Source organism: Hippopotamus amphibius, chromosome 11 (genome assembly GCF_030028045.1).
Source record: "Hippopotamus amphibius kiboko isolate mHipAmp2 chromosome 11, mHipAmp2.hap2, whole genome shotgun sequence".
Lineage (NCBI taxonomy): Eukaryota > Metazoa > Chordata > Mammalia > Artiodactyla > Hippopotamidae > Hippopotamus > Hippopotamus amphibius.
The window spans coordinates 20,722,070-20,749,832 of record NC_080196.1 but is presented as its reverse complement, the minus strand read 5'-3'; the positions used below and the strand labels follow the sequence as shown (position 1 = coordinate 20,749,832).

Genomic DNA, 27,763 nt, shown 5'->3' with positions numbered 1-27,763 from the left:
CCTGGAGTTAAGGCATACATAGGGCTTCTGCTTGAAATGGAAGTGATAGGTACATGGAGCTAATAGGCAGACCAAATACAATTACTAGCTTTAAAAATGATTTTGTTAACTTCCAAACTGTTAGTCTCTGCATCTGTCCATTCATTTTGCCCTTTCTTTTTGCCTTACTTGTTTTGAATTTTATTGACGAATTTATAGTGTATAATTTTAATTTTTCCCAGCCAGAATTGTCTACTTTCTAATTCGTGGAAAAATGTAAGGGACCACGGATGTTTAGGACTTCTGTTATAAAACAGCCACGACTCCTAACACTTTGAAGTTGGGTGAAAACGAGAATCCAATTTAAAGCCCGTTTCCTTTTGCCTGTATTTCTTCTAACCATTTTCTTCTACGTGGGTTCTTAACTTCCACTTTCTTTCTCTCTTCAACAGTGAAGCCCAAAGATGTTCCCTCATCTCTTCTTCTAGGTGTTGGCATGAAGAGAACTGGAGGATTTGGAGGCTTGCGGGGATTCTAATAGCAGGTAGAGGACAAAGCTTTGACATCAACGCCGCTTAGAAGCTGGAGGGAGGAAGAGTAGACCTTGGTCATGTTGGGAATGATGACAATGCAGACAGTGTAGCAGCCTTTTCCGGATAATCGAGTATCTTGAAAACAGTTTATTCTTCACGGGACCAGTGACAAAATGGTGACATATGTGATTATACCTTGTAGGATCCCAACTATTTCTCCGTGGGTTTCTTGTAGGGAGTGGGGACTTGGAATACAGGCGACGAAAGATTAAAAAGGAATGAAATAAAGCCTCTTTCAGAACCACGTGCTAGAAATTGTACTACAATTGTACTAATTTGTGCAAGTTGCTTGATGTAGCCTTGCAGCTACCCCATGCCTCTCTGCCTTTCTCCATTCTACCTTTATGGGGGACGGGTTCTGTGCCCCACAGGGTGCTGGGCTGGAGAGGCCGCAAGACTCATGCTACTGCTAATCTCAGGAGCTAAAAGAAGAAACCTCAGTCTCTTCATAGCTTATACTTTCTTTTTCATTCTCTTTCATTCTGGTTTCCGAAACTTTTTGTAAAATGTAACCTTGATTAGGTAAACCTTGTGCCTGAATTTTTATCAAAGGATCTTAAACCGCCACAGTTTTCTCCCCAATGTACCTTCATGCGTGCAGGCTTTACACTCACTCTTTCTCTCCGTATCTATTTTACACACACACACACACACACACACAATCACTGCCACTGAATGGGTGTATATCTGAACACAGGAATTTCTACCTCCGTGCCTGTTCCTTCCACCCTGCTCATTCTTCATCTTCAGCCCTCAATGTGCATACTTTTTTCCTTCACTGTGATATGCTCTCGTGTCTTGTTTCCGATGGCTCTTGTCTGCAATATTATTTATGTTTCATTGTTCTGTCCTATGCTGTGGATATGTCAGTCCTCAGGACCTGCCTCAGTAACAACGGAAAAATACCTTAAGGTTGGACAAGCTGTGAGTTTCCGTAGTGTAGTGGTCATCACGCTCGCCTAACACGCGAGAGGTCCTCGGTTCGATACCGAGCGGAAACAACTGGTGCTCTTTTGCCTTCCATCATGTGGGGAAAATCAGGTCACCGCCTCCCCTGAAAGGAACCAGTGATCATCCCCCTCCTGTTGGTTTGTCCTTTTCCTTTCGCTCCTAAGAAACAGAGAATCGTCCAAAGACTGTCCTGCTGCATTAGCCAGCTCTTCTGGGTGAGTCCTCCCAACTGGGATGTTTTCTTTCCCTTCCATCTCGGAAAATCTGGAACATGAAATTTTGAGGCGCCAAGCTTTTCCCATGGCTACTCCCCCCACCCCCTTTGCCTTAGAAGGGGAGTAGGTACCAGCCATGCTCTTGGTTCTGGGCATCTTGGAGAAGGTGGGCATTTAGGAGAGTCTGAGGTTCAAGTGAATAATGAAGATGGCCCGCTGAAAACCTGGGGAAAGGACATGTTCAGGGTGGGGGATTAGCTCAAGTGGTAGAGCGCTCGCTTAGCATGTGAGAGGTAGTGGGATCGATGCCCACATCCTCCAGCTTTTACCCTTTCAGCGGAGCATCTCGGGCTGATAACGGCAAATCCTCCAGCCTGGAGAAACAAAGGAGAGAATTAGACACTTTGGATCCCTCTCTGGGCAAGGACAAAACAGGACAGCCCTGGCTTTCCTGGCCTTTGGAATGTACATCTCTCATTAATGAGACATTTAGCAGATAAAAAAAATCGACCATCACATTGAAAAAATACACAACCCCATGCACCGGTGGATCAAGTTGACCTTATAAAGCACAATCACACTGAGCTTCTACCAAAGAATTGAGACAAAAGCAAGATCATATGCAAATTTAAGAAATCAAGAACAGTCAGAGTGAAGCAGAGGGACATTATGAAAACAGATGTTGTAAAAAAGCTTTATTTAGCTGTAAATGCCAAGGAGACTGAAAACAGTGAAACCAGAAGACCATCATTCCTTGTCCACACTTATGCCTCCAGCTCCAGAGTTCTGGGTGGTCCGATTCCTCCTGAATCACCTGAGCCTACTGCCCCGGCCCAGAACAGCTCCCCAGTGAGTATGTACTCACATGAATGGAAAGGAAGGGACAGATTCAACAATCCCCTTCAGTATTTGACAAGACAGTGGATGTGGGTTTTGAAGGAAGAGAATGAACCGAAGGTGACTTGGAAGTCTAAGCCCAAAAGGCCAGCACAGAGGTGGCTGGGAATTAGAGAGAGTGTGGATGAATGAGCTCCTGTGAAGAAGGACAGACAGTGAGATCATGAGCTAGGGCAGAAAAAAGGATCACCATTTGGAATCTACAAATCTGTTGCTCAATTCCTGCTTTGCTGCTTAGCAGCTCTGGGACCTTAGAAACATTATTTTACTTCTCTGAGCCTCCACTATCTGAAAAATGCAAATCATGACACATACGTTTGTTGCCGAAATGGAACTGGAATATATGAAATCACCTCCGTAAATCTCCTAGTTTCATCATAAGGCTGCAACACACAAGGAGGTTTTCTACTCAGTTCAGTTTGTGTTTTTGGTAAGGAGGATGTCTTCAGTCAGGTCGAGCCGAGTGGAGATGTAGAGTGAAACAGAGAAGTGTGGACTGTAGACAAATGTGAGGACTCAGTCAGTCAGAGAAGTAATATTAACTGGACACCTCCTAAGTTTCTTTTGCACGTAACGTGCCAAGGGAAGTATAAGACGGACTGAGATCTCTGAAGGTGGGAAGAGGCAGATTACTGAGACACAAAAAGGAAAAACAGCAGCAAAAGACCAGTACAACTCTGGGGTACTGCAGGCCAGAGTGTCCACTTGCTGGGTGTCTACTGGACAGGTGTGGACTCCAGCATTCCTGGATGCGGACCTCTTCAGGCGCAGCCTTGGTTTAAATGGAATGATTTACAGGTAGCATTGATTATATTCTTCAATAGCTGGAAACCAATGGATAAGCCTGGAAAATAATGTTTCATATTTTACTTTCCGTGCCAGATGTGCCAGGCACTGGCCCTCTTAGCGCAGTGGGCAGCGCGTCAGTCTCATAATCTGAAGGTCCTGAGTTCGAGCTTCAGAGAGGGCAGGTGTTCTGTATCTTTTAGTATCAGCGACACATACCTCCTGTGTTGGGGTCGTTGCTAAGATAGCCTTCTTCAGGCCTCAGAGACACAAACAGGCCTGGGACGGACCTGTGTCCTTGCCTGCACTGTGTGCTTCTTACACACCTAACAGTTGCTGCCAGCAAGGCACACGGTGCTTAGGCGAAGAAAGGGAATTTCCTGAGCCCTGGGGCCCTGGCCAGTCCCCCGGGGGTCTAGAAAAACTTGTGCCTCACATGGGGAAACCAACAGCAGTGGTAACGTCCATCCAGAGCTGCATTTTTGCATGCAAACTGATGAGAGCAGTGTGCGGGCTGGAATTATAAGCAGAAGCCCCCAGAACTCCTATCTCAAGTCTCACCCGCGGAGTCCACGCAATGCCCGGGACCCTTCCTACCTGGGGCTCCAGATGGCTGTCCCTCGGGACTTTCCAGCACTGCGTGCATCTGGATGGAGGTGCTTCCCCAATTCAGGGGTATAGCAACCTCGGGCTTTACTCGTCTTCCTTAGTATTCTGTAATCTTTGTGAATTCCATGGACTCTCTCAAGTCTTGTTTAGTGAAGTTCAGAGGGGTTATTTTGCCAGTGAATGCTTCGACCCTTGAAACCAAAAGGAGGGCTTTCAGCAAAACACTCCTGTTACTGGACTCCTCTTTATTCATTCAAGAGTGAATAAAACCCCCAAATTCCCTTCGGCATGGAGCCACACCCCAGTCGGTAGGAGCGGGAGAAACAGACAAGAGGCAAGTGAGAAAAGTGCATCACGAGCAGGGAAGGAGATGTGTGCTGAGGGGCACTCACTGGGCAGTGAAGGGGGTCGGGAGGGTGGAGGCGGCAAGGCCACCTTTCTGCAGGAGAGTCCGGAAAGTTATCGCTTTGAAGATGCCTTCTAGTCTCTCCTTTGCCACTTGCTGACATCCTTGTGCCCGAAGGTTTTCTAACGCAGCTCAGGTTCAGTCTTCAAGCAATGCTCCCTGCCCTCGGTCTATACACAAGGAAGGAAAAGCTGAAAAAAGCTGTGGAGGAGTGAGCACGAGGTACTAGACTGTGTTGGCCTTTCCATCTCAATACTCACGGTTTTTGGCTAGTGGGAGGGTGGACCTCCCACCCCTGTTTTCTGAACAGAGAGATGCTGCTGCAAAGAAAGCCTTTCCACTCGTGTGTAATTGAATTTTATGGGGCAGTTGGCCCGAGGAAAGAAAGAAGGCTGTTGAGGGTCACCTAGAGAGACAGGCATACAACACAATTTGTGGGCCTGAGGTCTGAGTAGCCTGGGTCTGCGAGAGAACCAGAAAGACATAGACACTCAAAAAAAAAAAAAAAAAAAAAAAGCTTGATTGTGGAACCAGGGAAATTCTTGGGAACACTCATGAAAGAAGAACAAGAGTAGGATCTTTGGGTAGTTCTTCCTTAAGGAGGGTCCTTACTCATCTGTCCCAAGCCAAACATCACAGTACCTGTGATGACAGTCCAAACCAGCACCTTTAGAAGTATCTCCGAAGGATGAAACCACCAGATGGTATTTAATTTCCACACAAGCAACCCAAGAGATACTTTTTCCTCTTTGCACAGGCAGCTTAAATATGGTTTAAGAGGGGGGGCAGGGGGGAATCCCAGCAGGGAATGCAGGAAACCTTTATCGACGTGAGTGATCAGATCCTGATGAGGGCCAAAAACCTTGAGACGAGGGCATCGTGATTGTGTCCTGCTGATCCGTGTACAGCTCTTGCACTTTGTTTTTCCCTGAACGACTTCCCTCTCCCTCATCTTGAACTTAAGCTTATTCAGACACAAAGAAGTTTATGGGTGACGTTCTTAGAGACTCTGTGAATGGGTGGGTCTTCAGCAAACCCACCATTTGGTTGGGTCAGTGGCACACAGTCTTGAAATAAGATAGAAGCTGTGTTCCATTTTGACCCTCTTGTGGGAATTGGGAGACCCGGCTGTCTGGGCTAGTTTCCCAGTTGCCCACAGAGGGCCTTTCTTCACCTCTCAGCTCCTGACTAAGATATTTCCTCCTTTTGAATCGAACCTAGTAAGGTGCTTCTAGGCCCTCAGTCCCTGAATTAAGGATTACTTTACAGGGTCTCCTTGGTGGCCCAGTGCTTAAGAACCCACCTTGGAATGCGGGGGACAACAGTTCCATCCCTCTAGTCCAGGAACTAAAATCTCACGTGCTGCAGGGCAACTGATCCCCTGCGCCCGTGTTCGTGTTTGAGGAAGTGTCCGATGAAGTTGCTCGTTGTCAATTTCCTGTCTCTGCTCTAGAATTTAAGGATCTTTAGGCTCAAACCACTGCTTTGCCCTCACTGTGTCCTCAGTGCCTGGAGTTAAGGCATACATAGGGCTTCTGCTTGAAATGGAAGTGATAGGTACATGGAGCTAATAGGCAGACCAAATACAATTACTAGCTTTAAAAATGATTTTGTTAACTTCCAAACTGTTAGTCTCTGCATCTGTCCATTCATTTTGCCCTTTCTTTTTGCCTTACTTGTTTTGAATTTTATTGACGAATTTATAGTGTATAATTTTAATTTTTCCCAGCCAGAATTGTCTACTTTCTAATTCGTGGAAAAATGTAAGGGACCACGGATGTTTAGGACTTCTGTTATAAAACAGCCACGACTCCTAACACTTTGAAGTTGGGTGAAAACGAGAATCCAATTTAAAGCCCGTTTCCTTTTGCCTGTATTTCTTCTAACCATTTTCTTCTACGTGGGTTCTTAACTTCCACTTTCTTTCTCTCTTCAACAGTGAAGCCCAAAGATGTTCCCTCATCTCTTCTTCTAGGTGTTGGCATGAAGAGAACTGGAGGATTTGGAGGCTTGCGGGGATTCTAATAGCAGGTAGAGGACAAAGCTTTGACATCAACGCCGCTTAGAAGCTGGAGGGAGGAAGAGTAGACCTTGGTCATGTTGGGAATGATGACAATGCAGACAGTGTAGCAGCCTTTTCCGGATAATCGAGTATCTTGAAAACAGTTTATTCTTCACGGGACCAGTGACAAAATGGTGACATATGTGATTATACCTTGTAGGATCCCAACTATTTCTCCGTGGGTTTCTTGTAGGGAGTGGGGACTTGGAATACAGGCGACGAAAGATTAAAAAGGAATGAAATAAAGCCTCTTTCAGAACCACGTGCTAGAAATTGTACTACAATTGTACTAATTTGTGCAAGTTGCTTGATGTAGCCTTGCAGCTACCCCATGCCTCTCTGCCTTTCTCCATTCTACCTTTATGGGGGACGGGTTCTGTGCCCCACAGGGTGCTGGGCTGGAGAGGCCGCAAGACTCATGCTACTGCTAATCTCAGGAGCTAAAAGAAGAAACCTCAGTCTCTTCATAGCTTATACTTTCTTTTTCATTCTCTTTCATTCTGGTTTCCGAAACTTTTTGTAAAATGTAACCTTGATTAGGTAAACCTTGTGCCTGAATTTTTATCAAAGGATCTTAAACCGCCACAGTTTTCTCCCCAATGTACCTTCATGCGTGCAGGCTTTACACTCACTCTTTCTCTCCGTATCTATTTTACACACACACACACACACACACACAATCACTGCCACTGAATGGGTGTATATCTGAACACAGGAATTTCTACCTCCGTGCCTGTTCCTTCCACCCTGCTCATTCTTCATCTTCAGCCCTCAATGTGCATACTTTTTTCCTTCACTGTGATATGCTCTCGTGTCTTGTTTCCGATGGCTCTTGTCTGCAATATTATTTATGTTTCATTGTTCTGTCCTATGCTGTGGATATGTCAGTCCTCAGGACCTGCCTCAGTAACAACGGAAAAATACCTTAAGGTTGGACAAGCTGTGAGTTTCCGTAGTGTAGTGGTCATCACGCTCGCCTAACACGCGAGAGGTCCTCGGTTCGATACCGAGCGGAAACAACTGGTGCTCTTTTGCCTTCCATCATGTGGGGAAAATCAGGTCACCGCCTCCCCTGAAAGGAACCAGTGATCATCCCCCTCCTGTTGGTTTGTCCTTTTCCTTTCGCTCCTAAGAAACAGAGAATCGTCCAAAGACTGTCCTGCTGCATTAGCCAGCTCTTCTGGGTGAGTCCTCCCAACTGGGATGTTTTCTTTCCCTTCCATCTCGGAAAATCTGGAACATGAAATTTTGAGGCGCCAAGCTTTTCCCATGGCTACTCCCCCCACCCCCTTTGCCTTAGAAGGGGAGTAGGTACCAGCCATGCTCTTGGTTCTGGGCATCTTGGAGAAGGTGGGCATTTAGGAGAGTCTGAGGTTCAAGTGAATAATGAAGATGGCCCGCTGAAAACCTGGGGAAAGGACACGTTCAGGGTGGGGGATTAGCTCAAGTGGTAGAGCGCTCGCTTAGCATGTGAGAGGTAGTGGGATCGATGCCCACATCCTCCAGCTTTTACCCTTTCAGCGGAGCATCTCGGGCTGATAACGGCAAATCCTCCAGCCTGGAGAAACAAAGGAGAGAATTAGACACTTTGGATCCCTCTCTGGGCAAGGACAAAACAGGACAGCCCTGGCTTTCCTGGCCTTTGGAATGTACATCTCTCATTAATGAGACATTTAGCAGATAAAAAAAATCGACCATCACATTGAAAAAATACACAACCCCATGCACCGGTGGATCAAGTTGACCTTATAAAGCACAATCACACTGAGCTTCTACCAAAGAATTGAGACAAAAGCAAGATCATATGCAAATTTAAGAAATCAAGAACAGTCAGAGTGAAGCAGAGGGACATTATGAAAACAGATGTTGTAAAAAAGCTTTATTTAGCTGTAAATGCCAAGGAGACTGAAAGTAGTGAAACCAGAAGACCATCATTCCTTGTCCACACTTATGCCTCCAGCTCCAGAGTTCTGGGTGGTCCGATTCCTCCTGAATCACCTGAGCCTACTGCCCCGGCCCAGAACAGCTCCCCAGTGAGTATGTACCCACATGAATGGAAAGGAAGGGACAGATTCAACAATCCCCTTCAGTATTTGACAAGACAGTGGATGTGGGTTTTGAAGGAAGAGAATGAACCGAAGGTGACTTGGAAGTCTAAGCCCAAAAGGCCAGCACAGAGGTGGCTGGGAATTAGAGAGAGTGTGGATGAATGAGCTCCTGTGAAGAAGGACAGACAGTGAGATCATGAGCTAGGGCAGAAAAAAGGATCACAATTTGGAATCTACAAATCTGTTGCTCAATTCCTGCTTTGCTGCTTAGCAGCTCTGGGACCTTAGAAACATTATTTTACTTCTCTGAGCCTCCACTATCTGAAAAATGCAAATCATGACACATACGTTTGTTGCCGAAATGGAACTGGAATATATGAAATCACCTCCGTAAATCTCCTAGTTTAATCATAAGGCTGCAACACACAAGGAGGTTTTCTACTCAGTTCAGTTTGTGTTTTTGGTAAGGAGGATGTCTTCAGTCAGGTCGAGCCGAGTGGAGATGTAGAGTGAAACAGAGAAGTGTGGACTGTAGACAAATGTGAGGACTCAGTCAGTCAGAGAAGTAATATTAACTGGACACCTCCTAAGTTTCTTTTGCACGTAACGTGCCAAGGGAAGTATAAGACGGACTGAGATCTCTGAAGGTGGGAAGAGGCAGATTACTGAGACACAAAAAGGAAAAACAGCAGCAAAAGACCAGTACAACTCTGGGGTACTGCAGGCCAGAGTGTCCACTTGCTGGGTGTCTACTGGACAGGTGTGGACTCCAGCATTCCTGGATGCGGACCTCTTCAGGCGCAGCCTTGGTTTAAATGGAATGATTTACAGGTAGCATTGATTATATTCTTCAATAGCTGGAAACCAATGGATAAGCCTGGAAAATAATGTTTCATATTTTACTTTCCGTGCCAGATGTGCCAGGCACTGGCCCTCTTAGCGCAGTGGGCAGCGCGTCAGTCTCATAATCTGAAGGTCCTGAGTTCGAGCTTCAGAGAGGGCAGGTGTTCTGTATCTTTTAGTATCAGCGACACATACCTCCTGTGTTGGGGTCGTTGCTAAGATAGCCTTCTTCAGGCCTCAGAGACACAAACAGGCCTGGGACGGACCTGTGTCCTTGCCTGCACTGTGTGCTTCTTACACACCTAACAGTTGCTGCCAGCAAGGCACACGGTGCTTAGGCGAAGAAAGGGAATTTCCTGAGCCCTGGGGCCCTGGCCAGTCCCCCGGGGGTCTAGAAAAACTTGTGCCTCACATGGGGAAACCAACAGCAGTGGTAACGTCCATCCAGAGCTGCATTTTTGCATGCAAACTGATGAGAGCAGTGTGCGGGCTGGAATTATAAGCAGAAGCCCCCAGAACTCCTATCTCAAGTCTCACCCGCGGAGTCCACGCAATGCCCGGGACCCTTCCTACCTGGGGCTCCAGATGGCTGTCCCTCGGGACTTTCCAGCACTGCGTGCATCTGGATGGAGGTGCTTCCCCAATTCAGGGGTATAGCAACCTCGGGCTTTACTCGTCTTCCTTAGTATTCTGTAATCTTTGTGAATTCCATGGACTCTCTCAAGTCTTGTTTAGTGAAGTTCAGAGGGGTTATTTTGCCAGTGAATGCTTCGACCCTTGAAACCAAAAGGAGGGCTTTCAGCAAAACACTCCTGTTACTGGACTCCTCTTTATTCATTCAAGAGTGAATAAAACCCCCAAATTCCCTTCGGCATGGAGCCACACCCCAGTCGGTAGGAGCGGGAGAAACAGACAAGAGGCAAGTGAGAAAAGTGCATCACGAGCAGGGAAGGAGATGTGTGCTGAGGGGCACTCACTGGGCAGTGAAGGGGGTCGGGAGGGTGGAGGCGGCAAGGCCACCTTTCTGCAGGAGAGTCCGGAAAGTTATCGCTTTGAAGATGCCTTCTAGTCTCTCCTTTGCCACTTGCTGACATCCTTGTGCCCGAAGGTTTTCTAACGCAGCTCAGGTTCAGTCTTCAAGCAATGCTCCCTGCCCTCGGTCTATACACAAGGAAGGAAAAGCTGAAAAAAGCTGTGGAGGAGTGAGCACGAGGTACTAGACTGTGTTGGCCTTTCCATCTCAATACTCACGGTTTTTGGCTAGTGGGAGGGTGGACCTCCCACCCCTGTTTTCTGAACAGAGAGATGCTGCTGCAAAGAAAGCCTTTCCACTCGTGTGTAATTGAATTTTATGGGGCAGTTGGCCCGAGGAAAGAAAGAAGGCTGTTGAGGGTCACCTAGAGAGACAGGCATACAACACAATTTGTGGGCCTGAGGTCTGAGTAGCCTGGGTCTGCGAGAGAACCAGAAAGACATAGACACTCAAAAAAAAAAAAAAAAAAAAAAAGCTTGATTGTGGAACCAGGGAAATTCTTGGGAACACTCATGAAAGAAGAACAAGAGTAGGATCTTTGGGTAGTTCTTCCTTAAGGAGGGTCCTTACTCATCTGTCCCAAGCCAAACATCACAGTACCTGTGATGACAGTCCAAACCAGCACCTTTAGAAGTATCTCCGAAGGATGAAACCACCAGATGGTATTTAATTTCCACACAAGCAACCCAAGAGATACTTTTTCCTCTTTGCACAGGCAGCTTAAATATGGTTTAAGAGGGGGGGCAGGGGGGAATCCCAGCAGGGAATGCAGGAAACCTTTATCGACGTGAGTGATCAGATCCTGATGAGGGCCAAAAACCTTGAGACGAGGGCATCGTGATTGTGTCCTGCTGATCCGTGTACAGCTCTTGCACTTTGTTTTTCCCTGAACGACTTCCCTCTCCCTCATCTTGAACTTAAGCTTATTCAGACACAAAGAAGTTTATGGGTGACGTTCTTAGAGACTCTGTGAATGGGTGGGTCTTCAGCAAACCCACCATTTGGTTGGGTCAGTGGCACACAGTCTTGAAATAAGATAGAAGCTGTGTTCCATTTTGACCCTCTTGTGGGAATTGGGAGACCCGGCTGTCTGGGCTAGTTTCCCAGTTGCCCACAGAGGGCCTTTCTTCACCTCTCAGCTCCTGACTAAGATATTTCCTCCTTTTGAATCGAACCTAGTAAGGTGCTTCTAGGCCCTCAGTCCCTGAATTAAGGATTACTTTACAGGGTCTCCTTGGTGGCCCAGTGCTTAAGAACCCACCTTGGAATGCGGGGGACAACAGTTCCATCCCTCTAGTCCAGGAACTAAAATCTCACGTGCTGCAGGGCAACTGATCCCCTGCGCCCGTGTTCGTGTTTGAGGAAGTGTCCGATGAAGTTGCTCGTTGTCAATTTCCTGTCTCTGCTCTAGAATTTAAGGATCTTTAGGCTCAAACCACTGCTTTGCCCTCACTGTGTCCTCAGTGCCTGGAGTTAAGGCATACATAGGGCTTCTGCTTGAAATGGAAGTGATAGGTACATGGAGCTAATAGGCAGACCAAATACAATTACTAGCTTTAAAAATGATTTTGTTAACTTCCAAACTGTTAGTCTCTGCATCTGTCCATTCATTTTGCCCTTTCTTTTTGCCTTACTTGTTTTGAATTTTATTGACGAATTTATAGTGTATAATTTTAATTTTTCCCAGCCAGAATTGTCTACTTTCTAATTCGTGGAAAAATGTAAGGGACCACGGATGTTTAGGACTTCTGTTATAAAACAGCCACGACTCCTAACACTTTGAAGTTGGGTGAAAACGAGAATCCAATTTAAAGCCCGTTTCCTTTTGCCTGTATTTCTTCTAACCATTTTCTTCTACGTGGGTTCTTAACTTCCACTTTCTTTCTCTCTTCAACAGTGAAGCCCAAAGATGTTCCCTCATCTCTTCTTCTAGGTGTTGGCATGAAGAGAACTGGAGGATTTGGAGGCTTGCGGGGATTCTAATAGCAGGTAGAGGACAAAGCTTTGACATCAACGCCGCTTAGAAGCTGGAGGGAGGAAGAGTAGACCTTGGTCATGTTGGGAATGATGACAATGCAGACAGTGTAGCAGCCTTTTCCGGATAATCGAGTATCTTGAAAACAGTTTATTCTTCACGGGACCAGTGACAAAATGGTGACATATGTGATTATACCTTGTAGGATCCCAACTATTTCTCCGTGGGTTTCTTGTAGGGAGTGGGGACTTGGAATACAGGCGACGAAAGATTAAAAAGGAATGAAATAAAGCCTCTTTCAGAACCACGTGCTAGAAATTGTACTACAATTGTACTAATTTGTGCAAGTTGCTTGATGTAGCCTTGCAGCTACCCCATGCCTCTCTGCCTTTCTCCATTCTACCTTTATGGGGGACGGGTTCTGTGCCCCACAGGGTGCTGGGCTGGAGAGGCCGCAAGACTCATGCTACTGCTAATCTCAGGAGCTAAAAGAAGAAACCTCAGTCTCTTCATAGCTTATACTTTCTTTTTCATTCTCTTTCATTCTGGTTTCCGAAACTTTTTGTAAAATGTAACCTTGATTAGGTAAACCTTGTGCCTGAATTTTTATCAAAGGATCTTAAACCGCCACAGTTTTCTCCCCAATGTACCTTCATGCGTGCAGGCTTTACACTCACTCTTTCTCTCCGTATCTATTTTACACACACACACACACACACACACAATCACTGCCACTGAATGGGTGTATATCTGAACACAGGAATTTCTACCTCCGTGCCTGTTCCTTCCACCCTGCTCATTCTTCATCTTCAGCCCTCAATGTGCATACTTTTTTCCTTCACTGTGATATGCTCTCGTGTCTTGTTTCCGATGGCTCTTGTCTGCAATATTATTTATGTTTCATTGTTCTGTCCTATGCTGTGGATATGTCAGTCCTCAGGACCTGCCTCAGTAACAACGGAAAAATACCTTAAGGTTGGACAAGCTGTGAGTTTCCGTAGTGTAGTGGTCATCACGCTCGCCTAACACGCGAGAGGTCCTCGGTTCGATACCGAGCGGAAACAACTGGTGCTCTTTTGCCTTCCATCATGTGGGGAAAATCAGGTCACCGCCTCCCCTGAAAGGAACCAGTGATCATCCCCCTCCTGTTGGTTTGTCCTTTTCCTTTCGCTCCTAAGAAACAGAGAATCGTCCAAAGACTGTCCTGCTGCATTAGCCAGCTCTTCTGGGTGAGTCCTCCCAACTGGGATGTTTTCTTTCCCTTCCATCTCGGAAAATCTGGAACATGAAATTTTGAGGCGCCAAGCTTTTCCCATGGCTACTCCCCCCACCCCCTTTGCCTTAGAAGGGGAGTAGGTACCAGCCATGCTCTTGGTTCTGGGCATCTTGGAGAAGGTGGGCATTTAGGAGAGTCTGAGGTTCAAGTGAATAATGAAGATGGCCCGCTGAAAACCTGGGGAAAGGACACGTTCAGGGTGGGGGATTAGCTCAAGTGGTAGAGCGCTCGCTTAGCATGTGAGAGGTAGTGGGATCGATGCCCACATCCTCCAGCTTTTACCCTTTCAGCGGAGCATCTCGGGCTGATAACGGCAAATCCTCCAGCCTGGAGAAACAAAGGAGAGAATTAGACACTTTGGATCCCTCTCTGGGCAAGGACAAAACAGGACAGCCCTGGCTTTCCTGGCCTTTGGAATGTACATCTCTCATTAATGAGACATTTAGCAGATAAAAAAAATCGACCATCACATTGAAAAAATACACAACCCCATGCACCGGTGGATCAAGTTGACCTTATAAAGCACAATCACACTGAGCTTCTACCAAAGAATTGAGACAAAAGCAAGATCATATGCAAATTTAAGAAATCAAGAACAGTCAGAGTGAAGCAGAGGGACATTATGAAAACAGATGTTGTAAAAAAGCTTTATTTAGCTGTAAATGCCAAGGAGACTGAAAGTAGTGAAACCAGAAGACCATCATTCCTTGTCCACACTTATGCCTCCAGCTCCAGAGTTCTGGGTGGTCCGATTCCTCCTGAATCACCTGAGCCTACTGCCCCGGCCCAGAACAGCTCCCCAGTGAGTATGTACCCACATGAATGGAAAGGAAGGGACAGATTCAACAATCCCCTTCAGTATTTGACAAGACAGTGGATGTGGGTTTTGAAGGAAGAGAATGAACCGAAGGTGACTTGGAAGTCTAAGCCCAAAAGGCCAGCACAGAGGTGGCTGGGAATTAGAGAGAGTGTGGATGAATGAGCTCCTGTGAAGAAGGACAGACAGTGAGATCATGAGCTAGGGCAGAAAAAAGGATCACAATTTGGAATCTACAAATCTGTTGCTCAATTCCTGCTTTGCTGCTTAGCAGCTCTGGGACCTTAGAAACATTATTTTACTTCTCTGAGCCTCCACTATCTGAAAAATGCAAATCATGACACATACGTTTGTTGCCGAAATGGAACTGGAATATATGAAATCACCTCCGTAAATCTCCTAGTTTAATCATAAGGCTGCAACACACAAGGAGGTTTTCTACTCAGTTCAGTTTGTGTTTTTGGTAAGGAGGATGTCTTCAGTCAGGTCGAGCCGAGTGGAGATGTAGAGTGAAACAGAGAAGTGTGGACTGTAGACAAATGTGAGGACTCAGTCAGTCAGAGAAGTAATATTAACTGGACACCTCCTAAGTTTCTTTTGCACGTAACGTGCCAAGGGAAGTAGAAGACGGACTGAGATCTCTGAAGGTGGGAAGAGGCAGATTACTGAAACACAAAAAGGAAAAACAGCAGCAAAAGACCAGTACAACTCTGGGGTACTGCAGGCCAGAGTGTCCATCCACTTGCTGGGGGTCTACTGGACAGGGGTGGACTCCAGCATTCCTGGATGTGGACCTCTTCAGGTGCAGCCTTGGTTTAAATGGAATGATTTACAGGTAGCATTGATTATATTCTTCAATAGCTGGAAACCAATGGACAAGCCTGGAAAATAATGTTTCATATTTTACTTTCCGTGCCAGATGTGCCAGGCACTGGCCCTCTTAGCGCAGTGGGCAGCGCGTCAGTCTCATAATCTGAAGGTCCTGAGTTCGAGCCTCAGAGAGGGCAGGTGTTCTGTATGTTTTAGTATCAGCGACACATACCTCCTGGGTTGGGGTCGTTGCTAAGATAGCCTTCTTCAGGCCTCAGAGACACAAACAGGCCTTGGACGGACCTGTGTCCTTGCCTGCACTGTGTGCTTCTTCCACACCTAACAGTTGCTGCCAGCAAGGCACACGGTGCTTAGGAGAAGAAAGGGAATTTCCTGAGCCCTGGGGCCCTGGCCAGTCCCCCGGGGGTCTAGAAAAACTTGTGCCTCACATGGGGAAACCAACAGCAGTGGTAACGTCCATCCAGAGCTGCATTTTTGCATGCAAACTGATGAGAGCAGTTTGCGGGCTGCAATTATACGCAGAAGCCCCCAGAACTCCTATCTCAAGTCTCACCCGCGGAGTCCACGCAATGCCCGGGACCCTTCCTACCTGGGGCTCCAGATGGCTGTCCCTCGGGACTTTCCAGCGCTGCGTGCATCTGGATGGAGGTGCTTCCCCAATTCAGGGGTATAGCAACCTCGGGCTTTACTCGTCTTCCTTAGTATTCTGTAATCTTTGTGAATTCCATGGACTCTCTCAAGTCTTGTTTAGTGAAGTTCAGAGGGGTTATTTTGCCAGTGAATGCTTCGACCCTTGAAACCAAAAGTAGGGCTTTCAGCAAAACACTCCTGTTACTGGACTCCTCTTTATTCATTCAAGAGTGAATAAAACCCCCAAATTCCCTTTGGCATGGAGCCACACCCCAGTCGGTAGGAGCGGGAGAAACAGACAAGAGGCAAGTGAGAAAAGTGCATCACGAGCAGGGAAGGAGATGTGTGCTGAGGGGCACTCACTGGGCAGTGAAGGGGGTCGGGAGGGTGGAGGCGGCAAGGCCACCTTTCTGCAGGAGAGTCCGGAAAGTTATCGCTTTGAAGATGCCTTCTAGTCTCTCCTTTGCCACTTGCTGACATCCTTGTGCCCGAAGGTTTTCTAACGCAGCTCAGGTTCAGTCTTCAAGCAATGCTCCCTGCCCTCGGTCTATACACAAGGAAGGAAAAGCTGAAAAAAGCTGTGGAGGAGTGAGCACGAGGTACTAGACGGTGTTGGCCTTTCCATCTCAATACTCACGGTTTTTGGCTAGTGGGAGGGTGGACCTCCCACCCCTGTTTTCTGAACAGAGAGATGCTGCTGCAAAGAAGGCCTTTCCACTCGTGTGTAATTGAATTTTATGGGGCAGTTGGCCCGAGGAAAGAAAGAAGGCTGTTGAGGGTCACCTAGAGAGACAGGCATACAACACAATTTGTGGGCCTGAGGTCTGAGTAGCCTGGGTCTGCGAGAGAACCAGAAAGACATAGACACTCAAAAAAAAAAAAAAAAAAAAAAAAGCTTGATTGTGGAACCAGGGAAATTCTTGGGAACACTCATGAAAGAAGAACAAGAGTAGGATCTTTGGGTAGTTCTTCCTTAAGGAGGGTCCTTACTCATCTGTCCCAAGCCAAACATCACAGTACCTGTGATGACAGTCCAAACCAACACCTTTAGAAGTATCTCCGAAGGATGAAACCACCAGATGGTATTTAATTTCCACACAAGCAACCCAAGAGATATTTTTTCCTCTTTGCACAGGCAGCTTAAATATGGTTTAAGAGGGGGGGAAGGGGGGAATCCCAGCAGGGAATGCAGGAAACCTTTATCGACGTGAGAGATCAGATCCTGATGAGGGCCAAAAACCTTGAGACGAGGGCATCGTGATTGTGTCCTGCTGATCCGTGTACAGCTCTTGCACTTTGTTTTTCCCTGAAAGACTTCCCTCTCCCTCATCTTGAACTTAAGCTTATTCAGACACAAAGAAGTTTATGGGTGACGTTCTTAGAGACTCTGTGAATGGGTGGGTCTTCAGCAAACCCACCATTTGGTTAGGTCAGTGGCACACAGTCTTGAAATAAGATAGAAGCTGTGTTCCATTTTGACCCTCTTGTGGGAATTTGGAGACCCGGCTCTCTGGGCTAGTTTCCCAGTTGCCCACAGAGGGCCTTTCTTCACCTCTCAGCTCCTGACTAAGATATTTCCTCCTTTTGAATCGAACCTAGTAAGGTGCTTCTAGGCCCTCAGTCCCTGAATTAAGGATTACTTTACAGGGTCTCCTTGGTGGCCCAGTGCTTAAGAACCCACCTTGGAATGCGGGGGACAACAGTTCCATCCCTCTAGTCCAGGAACTAAAATCTCACGTGCTGCAGGGCAACTGATCCCCTGCGCCCGTGTTCGTGTTTGAGGAAGTGTCCGATGAAGTTGCTCTTTGTCAATTTCCTGTCTCTGCTCGAGAATTTAAGGATCTTTAGGCTCAAACCACTGCTTTGCCCTCACTGTGTCCTCAGTGCCTGGAGTTAAGGCATACATAGGGCTTCTGCTTGAAATGGAAGTGATAGGTACATGGAGCTAATAGGCAGACCAAATACAATTACTAGCTTTAAAAACGATTTTGTTAACTTCCAAAATGTTAGTCTCTGCATCTGTCCATTCATTTTGCTCTTTCTTTGTGCCTTACTTGTTGTTTTGAGTTTTGTTGCTGAATGGCAGTTTATTGATAGTGTAAACTTTTAGTTTTTCCCAGACAGACTCTTCGACTTTCTAATTTGTGAAAAGATGTAAGGGACCACAGATGTTTAGGACTTCTGTTATAAAACAGCCACGACTCCTAACACTTTGAAGTTGGGTGAAAACGAGAATCCAATTTAAAGCCCGTTTCCTTTTGCCTGTATTTCTTCTAACCATTTTCTTCTACATGGGTTCTTAACTTCCACTTTCTTTCTTCAACAGTGAAGCCCAAAGATGTTGCCTCATCTCTTCTTCTAGGTGTTGGCATGAAGAGAACTGGAGGATTTGGAGGCTTGCGGGGATTCTAATAGCAGGTAGAGGACAAAGCTTTGACATCAACGCCGCTTAGAAGCTGGAGGGAGGAAGAGTAGACCTTGGTCATGTTGGGAATGATGACAATGCAGACAGTGTAGCAGCCTTTTCCGGATAATTGAGTATCTTGAAAACAGTTTATTCTTCACGGGACCAGTGACAAAATGGTGACATATGTGATTATACTTTGTAGGATCCCAACTATTTCTCCGTGGGTTTCTTGTAGGGAGTGGGGACTTGGAATACAGGCGACGAAAGATTAAAAAGGAATGAAATAAAGCCTCTTTCAGAACCACGTGCTAGAAATTGTACTACAATTGTACTAATTTGTGCAAGTTGCTTGATGTAGCCTTGCAGCTACCCCATGCCTCTCTGCCTTTCTCCATTCTACCTTTATGGGGGACGGGTTCTGTGCCCCACAGGGTGCTGGGCTGGAGAGGCCGCAAGACTCATGCTACTGCTAATCTCAGGAGCTAAAAGAAGAAACCTCAGTCTCTTAATAGCTAAAAATTTCTTTTTCATTCTCTTTCATTCTGGTTTCCGAAACTTTTTGTAAAATGTAACCTTGATTAGGTAAACCTTGTGCCTGAATTTTTATCAAAGGATCTTAAACCTCCACAGTTTTCTCCCCAATGTACCTTCATGCGTGCAGGCTTTACACTCACTCTTTCTCTCCGTATCTATTTTACACACACACACACACACACACAATCACTGCCACTGAATGGGTGTATATCTGAACACAGGAATTTCTACCTCCATGCCTGTTCCTTCCACCCTGCTCATTCTTCATCTTCAGCCCTCAATGTGCATACTTTTTTCCTTCACTGTGATATGCTCTCGTGTCTTGTTTCCGATGGCTCTTGTCTGCAATATTATTTATGTTTCATTGTTCTGTCCTATGCTGTGGATATGTCAGTCCTCAGGACCTGCCTCAGTAACAACGGAAAAATACCTTAAGGTTGGACAAGCTGTGAGTTTCCGTAGTGTAGTGGTCATCACGCTCGCCTAACACGCGAGAGGTCCTCGGTTCGATACCGAGCGGAAACAACTGGTGCTCTTTTGCCTTCCATCATGTGGGGAAAATCAGGTCACCGCCTCCCCTGAAAGGAACCAGTGATCATCCTCCTCCTGTTGGTTTGTCCTTTTCCTTTCGCTCCTAAGAAACAGAGAATCGTCCAAAGACTGTCCTGCTGCATTAGCCAGCTCTTCTGGGTGAGTCCTCCCAACTGGGATGTTTTCTTTCCCTTCCATCTCGGAAAATCTGGAACATGAAATTTTGAGGCGCCAAGCTTTTCCCATGGCTACTCCCCCCACCCCCTTTGCCTTAGAAGGGGAGTAGGTACCAGCCATGCTCTTGGTTCTGGGCATCTTGGAGAAGGTGGGCATTTAGGAGAGTCTGAGGTTCAAGTGAATAATGAAGATGGCCCGCTGAAAACCTGGGGAAAGGACACGTTCAGGGTGGGGGATTAGCTCAAGTGGTAGAGCGCTCGCTTAGCATGTGAGAGGTAGTGGGATCGATGCCCACATCCTCCAGCTTTTACCCTTTCAGCGGAGCATCTCGGGCTGATAACGGCAAATCCTCCAGCCTGGAGAAACAAAGGAGAGAATTAGACACTTTGGATCCCTCTCTGGGCAAGGACAAAACAGGACAGCCCTGGCTTTCCTGGCCTTTGGAATGTACATCTCTCATTAATGAGACATTTAGCAGATAAAAAAAATCGACCATCACATTGAAAAAATACACAACCCCATGCACCGGTGGATCAAGTTGACCTTATAAAGCACAATCACACTGAGCTTCTACCAAAGAATTGAGACAAAAGCAAGATCATATGCAAATTTAAGAAATCAAGAACAGTCAGAGTGAAGCAGAGGGACATTATGAAAACAGATGTTGTAAAAAAGCTTTATTTAGCTGTAAATGCCAAGGAGACTGAAAACAGTGAAACCAGAAGACCATCATTCCTTGTCCACACTTATGCCTCCAGCTCCAGAGTTCTGGGTGGTCCGATTCCTCCTGAATCACCTGAGCCTACTGCCCCGGCCCAGAACAGCTCCCCAGTGAGTATGTACCCACATGAATGGAAAGGAAGGGACAGATTCAACAATCCCCTTCAGTATTTGACAAGACAGTGGATGTGGGTTTTGAAGGAAGAGAATGAACCGAAGGTGACTTGGAAGTCTAAGCCCAAAAGGCCAGCACAGAGGTGGCTGGGAATTAGAGAGAGTGTGGATGAATGAGCTCCTGTGAAGAAGGACAGACAGTGAGATCATGAGCTAGGGCAGAAAAAAGGATCACAATTTGGAATCTACAAATCTGTTGCTCAATTCCTGCTTTGCTGCTTAGCAGCTCTGGGACCTTAGAAACATTATTTTACTTCTCTGAGCCTCCACTATCTGAAAAATGCAAATCATGACACATACGTTTGTTGCCGAAATGGAACTGGAATATATGAAATCACCTCCGTAAATCTCCTAGTTTAATCATAAGGCTGCAACACACAAGGAGGTTTTCTACTCAGTTCAGTTTGTGTTTTTGGTAAGGAGGATGTCTTCAGTCAGGTCGAGCCGAGTGGAGATGTAGAGTGAAACAGAGAAGTGTGGACTGTAGACAAATGTGAGGACTCAGTCAGTCAGAGAAGTAATATTAACTGGACACCTCCTAAGTTTCTTTTGCACGTAACGTGCCAAGGGAAGTAGAAGACACGTAACGTGCCAAGGGAAGTAGAAGACGGACTGAGATCTCTGAAGGTGGGAAGAGGCAGATTACTGAAACACAAAAAGGAAAAACAGCAGCAAAAGACCAGTACAACTCTGGGGTACTGCAGGCCAGAGTGTCCACTTGCTGGGGGTCTACTGGACAGGTGTGGACTCCAGCATTCCTGGATGCGGACCTCTTCAGGCGCAGCCTTGGTTTAAATGGAATGATTTACAGGTAGCATTGATTATATTCTTCAATAGCTGGAAACCAATGGACAAGCCTGGAAAATAATGTTTCATATTTTACTTTCCGTGCCAGATGTGCCAGGCACTGGCCCTCTTAGCGCAGTGGGCAGCGCGTCAGTCTCATAATCTGAAGGTCCTGAGTTCGAGCCTCAGAGAGGGCAGGTGTTCTGTATGTTTTAGTATCAGCGACACATACCTCCTGGGTTGGGGTCGTTGCTAAGATAGCCTTCTTCAGGCCTCAGAGACACAAACAGGCCTGGGACGGACCTGTGTCCTTGCCTGCACTGTGTGCTTCTTCCACACCTAACAGTTGCTGCCAGCAAGGCACACGGTGCTTAGGCGAAGAAAGGGAATTTCCTGAGCCCTGGGGCCCTGGCCAGTCCCCCGGGGGTCTAGAAAAACTTGTGCCTCACATGGGGAAACCAACAGCAGTGGTAACGTCCATCCAGAGCTGCATTTTTGCATGCAAACTGATGAGAGCAGTTTGCGGGCTGCAATTATACGCAGAAGCCCCCAGAACTCCTATCTCAAGTCTCACCCGCGGAGTCCACGCAATGCCCGGGACCCTTCCTACCTGGGGCTCCAGATGGCTGTCCCTCGGGACTTTCCAGCGCTGCGTGCATCTGGATGGAGGTGCTTCCCCAATTCAGGGGTATAGCAACCTCGGGCTTTACTCGTCTTCCTTAGTATTCTGTAATCTTTGTGAATTCCATGGACTCTCTCAAGTCTTGTTTAGTGAAGTTCAGAGGGGTTATTTTGCCAGTGAATGCTTCGACCCTTGAAACCAAAAGTAGGGCTTTCAGCAAAACACTCCTGTTACTGGACTCCTCTTTATTCATTCAAGAGTGAATAAAACCCCCAAATTCCCTTCGGCATGGAGCCACACCCCAGTCGGTAGGAGCGGGAGAAACAGACAAGAGGCAAGTGAGAAAAGTGCATCACGAGCAGGGAAGGAGATGTGTGCTGAGGGGCACTCACTGGGCAGTGAAGGGGGTCGGGAGGGTGGAGGCGGCAAGGCCACCTTTCTGCAGGAGAGTCCGGAAAGTTATCGCTTTGAAGATGCCTTCTAGTCTCTCCTTTGCCACTTGCTGACATCCTTGTGCCCGAAGGTTTTCTAACGCAGCTCAGGTTCAGTCTTCAAGCAATGCTCCCTGCCCTCGGTCTATACACAAGGAAGGAAAAGCTGAAAAAAGCTGTGGAGGAGTGAGCACGAGGTACTAGACGGTGTTGGCCTTTCCATCTCAATACTCACGGTTTTTGGCTAGTGGGAGGGTGGACCTCCCACCCCTGTTTTCTGAACAGAGAGATGCTGCTGCAAAGAAGGCCTTTCCACTCGTGTGTAATTGAATTTTATGGGGCAGTTGGCCCGAGGAAAGAAAGAAGGCTGTTGAGGGTCACCTAGAGAGACAGGCATACAACACAATTTGTGGGCCTGAGGTCTGAGTAGCCTGGGTCTGCGAGAGAACCAGAAAGACATAGACACTCAAAAAAAAAAAAAAAAAAAAAAAAAGCTTGATTGTGGAACCAGGGAAATTCTTGGGAACACTCATGAAAGAAGAACAAGAGTAGGATCTTTGGGTAGTTCTTCCTTAAGGAGGGTCCTTACTCATCTGTCCCAAGCCAAACATCACAGTACCTGTGATGACAGTCCAAACCAACACCTTTAGAAGTATCTCCGAAGGATGAAACCACCAGATGGTATTTAATTTCCACACAAGCAACCCAAGAGATATTTTTTCCTCTTTGCACAGGCAGCTTAAATATGGTTTAAGAGGGGGGGAAGGGGGGAATCCCAGCAGGGAATGCAGGAAACCTTTATCGACGTGAGAGATCAGATCCTGATGAGGGCCAAAAACCTTGAGACGAGGGCATCGTGATTGTGTCCTGCTGATCCGTGTACAGCTCTTGCACTTTGTTTTTCCCTGAAAGACTTCCCTCTCCCTCATCTTGAACTTAAGCTTATTCAGACACAAAGAAGTTTATGGGTGACGTTCTTAGAGACTCTGTGAATGGGTGGGTCTTCAGCAAACCCACCATTTGGTTAGGTCAGTGGCACACAGTCTTGAAATAAGATAGAAGCTGTGTTCCATTTTGACCCTCTTGTGGGAATTGGGAGACCCGGCTCTCTGGGCTAGTTTCCCAGTTGCCCACAGAGGGCCTTTCTTCACCTCTCAGCTCCTGACTAAGATATTTCCTCCTTTTGAATCGAACCTAGTAAGGTGCTTCTAGGCCCTCAGTCCCTGAATTAAGGATTACTTTACAGGGTCTCCTTGGTGGCCCAGTGCTTAAGAACCCACCTTGGAATGCGGGGGACAACAGTTCCATCCCTCTAGTCCAGGAACTAAAATCTCACGTGCTGCAGGGCAACTGATCCCCTGCGCCCGTGTTCGTGTTTGAGGAAGTGTCCGATGAAGTTGCTCTTTGTCAATTTCCTGTCTCTGCTCGAGAATTTAAGGATCTTTAGGCTCAAACCACTGCTTTGCCCTCACTGTGTCCTCAGTGCCTGGAGTTAAGGCATACATAGGGCTTCTGCTTGAAATGGAAGTGATAGGTACATGGAGCTAATAGGCAGACCAAATACAATTACTAGCTTTAAAAACGATTTTGTTAACTTCCAAAATGTTAGTCTCTGCATCTGTCCATTCATTTTGCTCTTTCTTTGTGCCTTACTTGTTGTTTTGAGTTTTGTTGCTGAATGGCAGTTTATTGATAGTGTAAACTTTTAGTTTTTCCCAGACAGACTCTTCGACTTTCTAATTCGTGAAAAGATGTAAGGGACCACAGATGTTTAGGACTTCTGTTATAAAACAGCCACGACTCCTAACACTTTGAAGTTGGGTGAAAACGAGAATCCAATTTAAAGCCCGTTTCCTTTTGCCTGTATTTCTTCTAACCATTTTCTTCTACATGGGTTCTTAACTTCCACTTTCTTTCTTCAACAGTGAAGCCCAAAGATGTTCCCTCATCTCTTCTTCTAGGTGTTGGCATGAAGAGAACTGGAGGATTTGGAGGCTTGCGGGGATTCTAATAGCAGGTAGAGGACAAAGCTTTGACATCAACGCCGCTTAGAAGCTGGAGGGAGGAAGAGTAGACCTTGGTCATGTTGGGAATGATGACAATGCAGACAGTGTAGCAGCCTTTTCCGGATAATTGAGTATCTTGAAAACAGTTTATTCTTCACGGGACCAGTGACAAAATGGTGACATATGTGATTATACTTTGTAGGATCCCAACTATTTCTCCGTGGGTTTCTTGTAGGGAGTGGGGACTTGGAATACAGGCGACGAAAGATTAAAAAGGAATGAAATAAAGCCTCTTTCAGAACCACGTGCTAGAAATTGTACTACAATTGTACTAATTTGTGCAAGTTGCTTGATGTAGCCTTGCAGCTACCCCATGCCTCTCTGCCTTTCTCCATTCTACCTTTATGGGGGACGGGTTCTGTGCCCCACAGGGTGCTGGGCTGGAGAGGCCGCAAGACTCATGCTACTGCTAATCTCAGGAGCTAAAAGAAGAAACCTCAGTCTCTTCATAGCTTATACTTTCTTTTTCATTCTCTTTCATTCTGGTTTCCGAAACTTTTTGTAAAATGTAACCTTGATTAGGTAAACCTTGTGCCTGAATTTTTATCAAAGGATCTTAAACCGCCACAGTTTTCTCCCCAATGTACCTTCATGCGTGCAGGCTTTACACTCACTCTTTCTCTCCGTATCTATTTTACACACACACACACACACACACACAATCACTGCCACTGAATGGGTGTATATCTGAACACAGGAATTTCTACCTCCGTGCCTGTTCCTTCCACCCTGCTCATTCTTCATCTTCAGCCCTCAATGTGCATACTTTTTTCCTTCACTGTGATATGCTCTCGTGTCTTGTTTCCGATGGCTCTTGTCTGCAATATTATTTATGTTTCATTGTTCTGTCCTATGCTGTGGATATGTCAGTCCTCAGGACCTGCCTCAGTAACAACGGAAAAATACCTTAAGGTTGGACAAGCTGTGAGTTTCCGTAGTGTAGTGGTCATCACGCTCGCCTAACACGCGAGAGGTCCTCGGTTCGATACCGAGCGGAAACAACTGGTGCTCTTTTGCCTTCCATCATGTGGGGAAAATCAGGTCACCGCCTCCCCTGAAAGGAACCAGTGATCATCCCCCTCCTGTTGGTTTGTCCTTTTCCTTTCGCTCCTAAGAAACAGAGAATCGTCCAAAGACTGTCCTGCTGCATTAGCCAGCTCTTCTGGGTGAGTCCTCCCAACTGGGATGTTTTCTTTCCCTTCCATCTCGGAAAATCTGGAACATGAAATTTTGAGGCGCCAAGCTTTTCCCATGGCTACTCCCCCCACCCCCTTTGCCTTAGAAGGGGAGTAGGTACCAGCCATGCTCTTGGTTCTGGGCATCTTGGAGAAGGTGGGCATTTAGGAGAGTCTGAGGTTCAAGTGAATAATGAAGATGGCCCGCTGAAAACCTGGGGAAAGGACACGTTCAGGGTGGGGGATTAGCTCAAGTGGTAGAGCGCTCGCTTAGCATGTGAGAGGTAGTGGGATCGATGCCCACATCCTCCAGCTTTTACCCTTTCAGCGGAGCATCTCGGGCTGATAACGGCAAATCCTCCAGCCTGGAGAAACAAAGGAGAGAATTAGACACTTTGGATCCCTCTCTGGGCAAGGACAAAACAGGACAGCCCTGGCTTTCCTGGCCTTTGGAATGTACATCTCTCATTAATGAGACATTTAGCAGATAAAAAAAATCGACCATCACATTGAAAAAATACACAACCCCATGCACCGGTGGATCAAGTTGACCTTATAAAGCACAATCACACTGAGCTTCTACCAAAGAATTGAGACAAAAGCAAGATCATATGCAAATTTAAGAAATCAAGAACAGTCAGAGTGAAGCAGAGGGACATTATGAAAACAGATGTTGTAAAAAAGCTTTATTTAGCTGTAAATGCCAAGGAGACTGAAAACAGTGAAACCAGAAGACCATCATTCCTTGTCCACACTTATGCCTCCAGCTCCAGAGTTCTGGGTGGTCCGATTCCTCCTGAATCACCTGAGCCTACTGCCCCGGCCCAGAACAGCTCCCCAGTGAGTATGTACCCACATGAATGGAAAGGAAGGGACAGATTCAACAATCCCCTTCAGTATTTGACAAGACAGTGGATGTGGGTTTTGAAGGAAGAGAATGAACCGAAGGTGACTTGGAAGTCTAAGCCCAAAAGGCCAGCACAGAGGTGGCTGGGAATTAGAGAGAGTGTGGATGAATGAGCTCCTGTGAAGAAGGACAGACAGTGAGATCATGAGCTAGGGCAGAAAAAAGGATCACAATTTGGAATCTACAAATCTGTTGCTCAATTCCTGCTTTGCTGCTTAGCAGCTCTGGGACCTTAGAAACATTATTTTACTTCTCTGAGCCTCCACTATCTGAAAAATGCAAATCATGACACATACGTTTGTTGCCGAAATGGAACTGGAATATATGAAATCACCTCCGTAAATCTCCTAGTTTAATCATAAGGCTGCAACACACAAGGAGGTTTTCTACTCAGTTCAGTTTGTGTTTTTGGTAAGGAGGATGTCTTCAGTCAGGTCGAGCCGAGTGGAGATGTAGAGTGAAACAGAGAAGTGTGGACTGTAGACAAATGTGAGGACTCAGTCAGTCAGAGAAGTAATATTAACTGGACACCTCCTAAGTTTCTTTTGCACGTAACGTGCCAAGGGAAGTAGAAGACGGACTGAGATCTCTGAAGGTGGGAAGAGGCAGATTACTGAAACACAAAAAGGAAAAACAGCAGCAAAAGACCAGTACAACTCTGGGGTACTGCAGGCCAGAGTGTCCATCCACTTGCTGGGGGTCTACTGGACAGGGGTGGACTCCAGCATTCCTGGATGTGGACCTCTTCAGGTGCAGCCTTGGTTTAAATGGAATGATTTACAGGTAGCATTGATTATATTCTTCAATAGCTGGAAACCAATGGACAAGCCTGGAAAATAATGTTTCATATTTTACTTTCCGTGCCAGATGTGCCAGGCACTGGCCCTCTTAGCGCAGTGGGCAGCGCGTCAGTCTCATAATCTGAAGGTCCTGAGTTCGAGCCTCAGAGAGGGCAGGTGTTCTGTATGTTTTAGTATCAGCGACACATACCTCCTGGGTTGGGGTCGTTGCTAAGATAGCCTTCTTCAGGCCTCAGAGACACAAACAGGCCTGGGACGGACCTGTGTCCTTGCCTGCACTGTGTGCTTCTTCCACACCTAACAGTTGCTGCCAGCAAGGCACACGGTGCTTAGGCGAAGAAAGGGAATTTCCTGAGCCCTGGGGCCCTGGCCAGTCCCCCGGGGGTCTAGAAAAACTTGTGCCTCACATGGGGAAACCAACAGCAGTGGTAACGTCCATCCAGAGCTGCATTTTTGCATGCAAACTGATGAGAGCAGTTTGC

The 27,763-nt window shown here is 46.6% G+C and overlaps 15 non-coding genes across 15 annotated transcripts; all 15 read left to right on the top strand.

Moving 5' to 3' along the window:
* Nucleotides 1–1,500: 1,500 nt before the first annotated feature.
* On the top strand, nt 1,501–1,573 carry TRNAV-AAC (transfer RNA valine (anticodon AAC)). The gene has a single exon. It is a non-coding gene; the product is annotated as a tRNA-Val (tRNA).
* A 413-nt stretch (nt 1,574–1,986) lies between these two features.
* Nucleotides 1,987–2,059, top strand: TRNAA-AGC (transfer RNA alanine (anticodon AGC)). The gene has a single exon. It is a non-coding gene; the product is annotated as a tRNA-Ala (tRNA).
* Nucleotides 2,060–3,532: 1,473 nt separating this feature from the next.
* Nucleotides 3,533–3,605, top strand: TRNAM-CAU (transfer RNA methionine (anticodon CAU)). Its single transcript has one exon. It is a non-coding gene; the product is annotated as a tRNA-Met (tRNA).
* A 3,839-nt stretch (nt 3,606–7,444) lies between these two features.
* Nucleotides 7,445–7,517, top strand: TRNAV-AAC (transfer RNA valine (anticodon AAC)). The gene has a single exon. It is a non-coding gene; the product is annotated as a tRNA-Val (tRNA).
* A 413-nt stretch (nt 7,518–7,930) lies between these two features.
* TRNAA-AGC (transfer RNA alanine (anticodon AGC)) lies at nt 7,931–8,003 on the top strand. Its single transcript has one exon. It is a non-coding gene; the product is annotated as a tRNA-Ala (tRNA).
* Nucleotides 8,004–9,476: 1,473 nt separating this feature from the next.
* TRNAM-CAU (transfer RNA methionine (anticodon CAU)) lies at nt 9,477–9,549 on the top strand. Its single transcript has one exon. It is a non-coding gene; the product is annotated as a tRNA-Met (tRNA).
* Nucleotides 9,550–13,388: 3,839 nt separating this feature from the next.
* On the top strand, nt 13,389–13,461 carry TRNAV-AAC (transfer RNA valine (anticodon AAC)). Its single transcript has one exon. It is a non-coding gene; the product is annotated as a tRNA-Val (tRNA).
* A 413-nt stretch (nt 13,462–13,874) lies between these two features.
* TRNAA-AGC (transfer RNA alanine (anticodon AGC)) lies at nt 13,875–13,947 on the top strand. Its single transcript has one exon. It is a non-coding gene; the product is annotated as a tRNA-Ala (tRNA).
* Nucleotides 13,948–15,424: 1,477 nt separating this feature from the next.
* TRNAM-CAU (transfer RNA methionine (anticodon CAU)) lies at nt 15,425–15,497 on the top strand. The gene has a single exon. It is a non-coding gene; the product is annotated as a tRNA-Met (tRNA).
* A 3,847-nt stretch (nt 15,498–19,344) lies between these two features.
* TRNAV-AAC (transfer RNA valine (anticodon AAC)) lies at nt 19,345–19,417 on the top strand. The gene has a single exon. It is a non-coding gene; the product is annotated as a tRNA-Val (tRNA).
* A 413-nt stretch (nt 19,418–19,830) lies between these two features.
* TRNAA-AGC (transfer RNA alanine (anticodon AGC)) lies at nt 19,831–19,903 on the top strand. Its single transcript has one exon. It is a non-coding gene; the product is annotated as a tRNA-Ala (tRNA).
* A 1,501-nt stretch (nt 19,904–21,404) lies between these two features.
* On the top strand, nt 21,405–21,477 carry TRNAM-CAU (transfer RNA methionine (anticodon CAU)). The gene has a single exon. It is a non-coding gene; the product is annotated as a tRNA-Met (tRNA).
* Nucleotides 21,478–25,327: 3,850 nt separating this feature from the next.
* On the top strand, nt 25,328–25,400 carry TRNAV-AAC (transfer RNA valine (anticodon AAC)). The gene has a single exon. It is a non-coding gene; the product is annotated as a tRNA-Val (tRNA).
* Nucleotides 25,401–25,813: 413 nt separating this feature from the next.
* On the top strand, nt 25,814–25,886 carry TRNAA-AGC (transfer RNA alanine (anticodon AGC)). Its single transcript has one exon. It is a non-coding gene; the product is annotated as a tRNA-Ala (tRNA).
* A 1,477-nt stretch (nt 25,887–27,363) lies between these two features.
* Nucleotides 27,364–27,436, top strand: TRNAM-CAU (transfer RNA methionine (anticodon CAU)). The gene has a single exon. It is a non-coding gene; the product is annotated as a tRNA-Met (tRNA).
* The last annotated feature ends 327 nt before the right edge of the window (nt 27,437–27,763 follow it).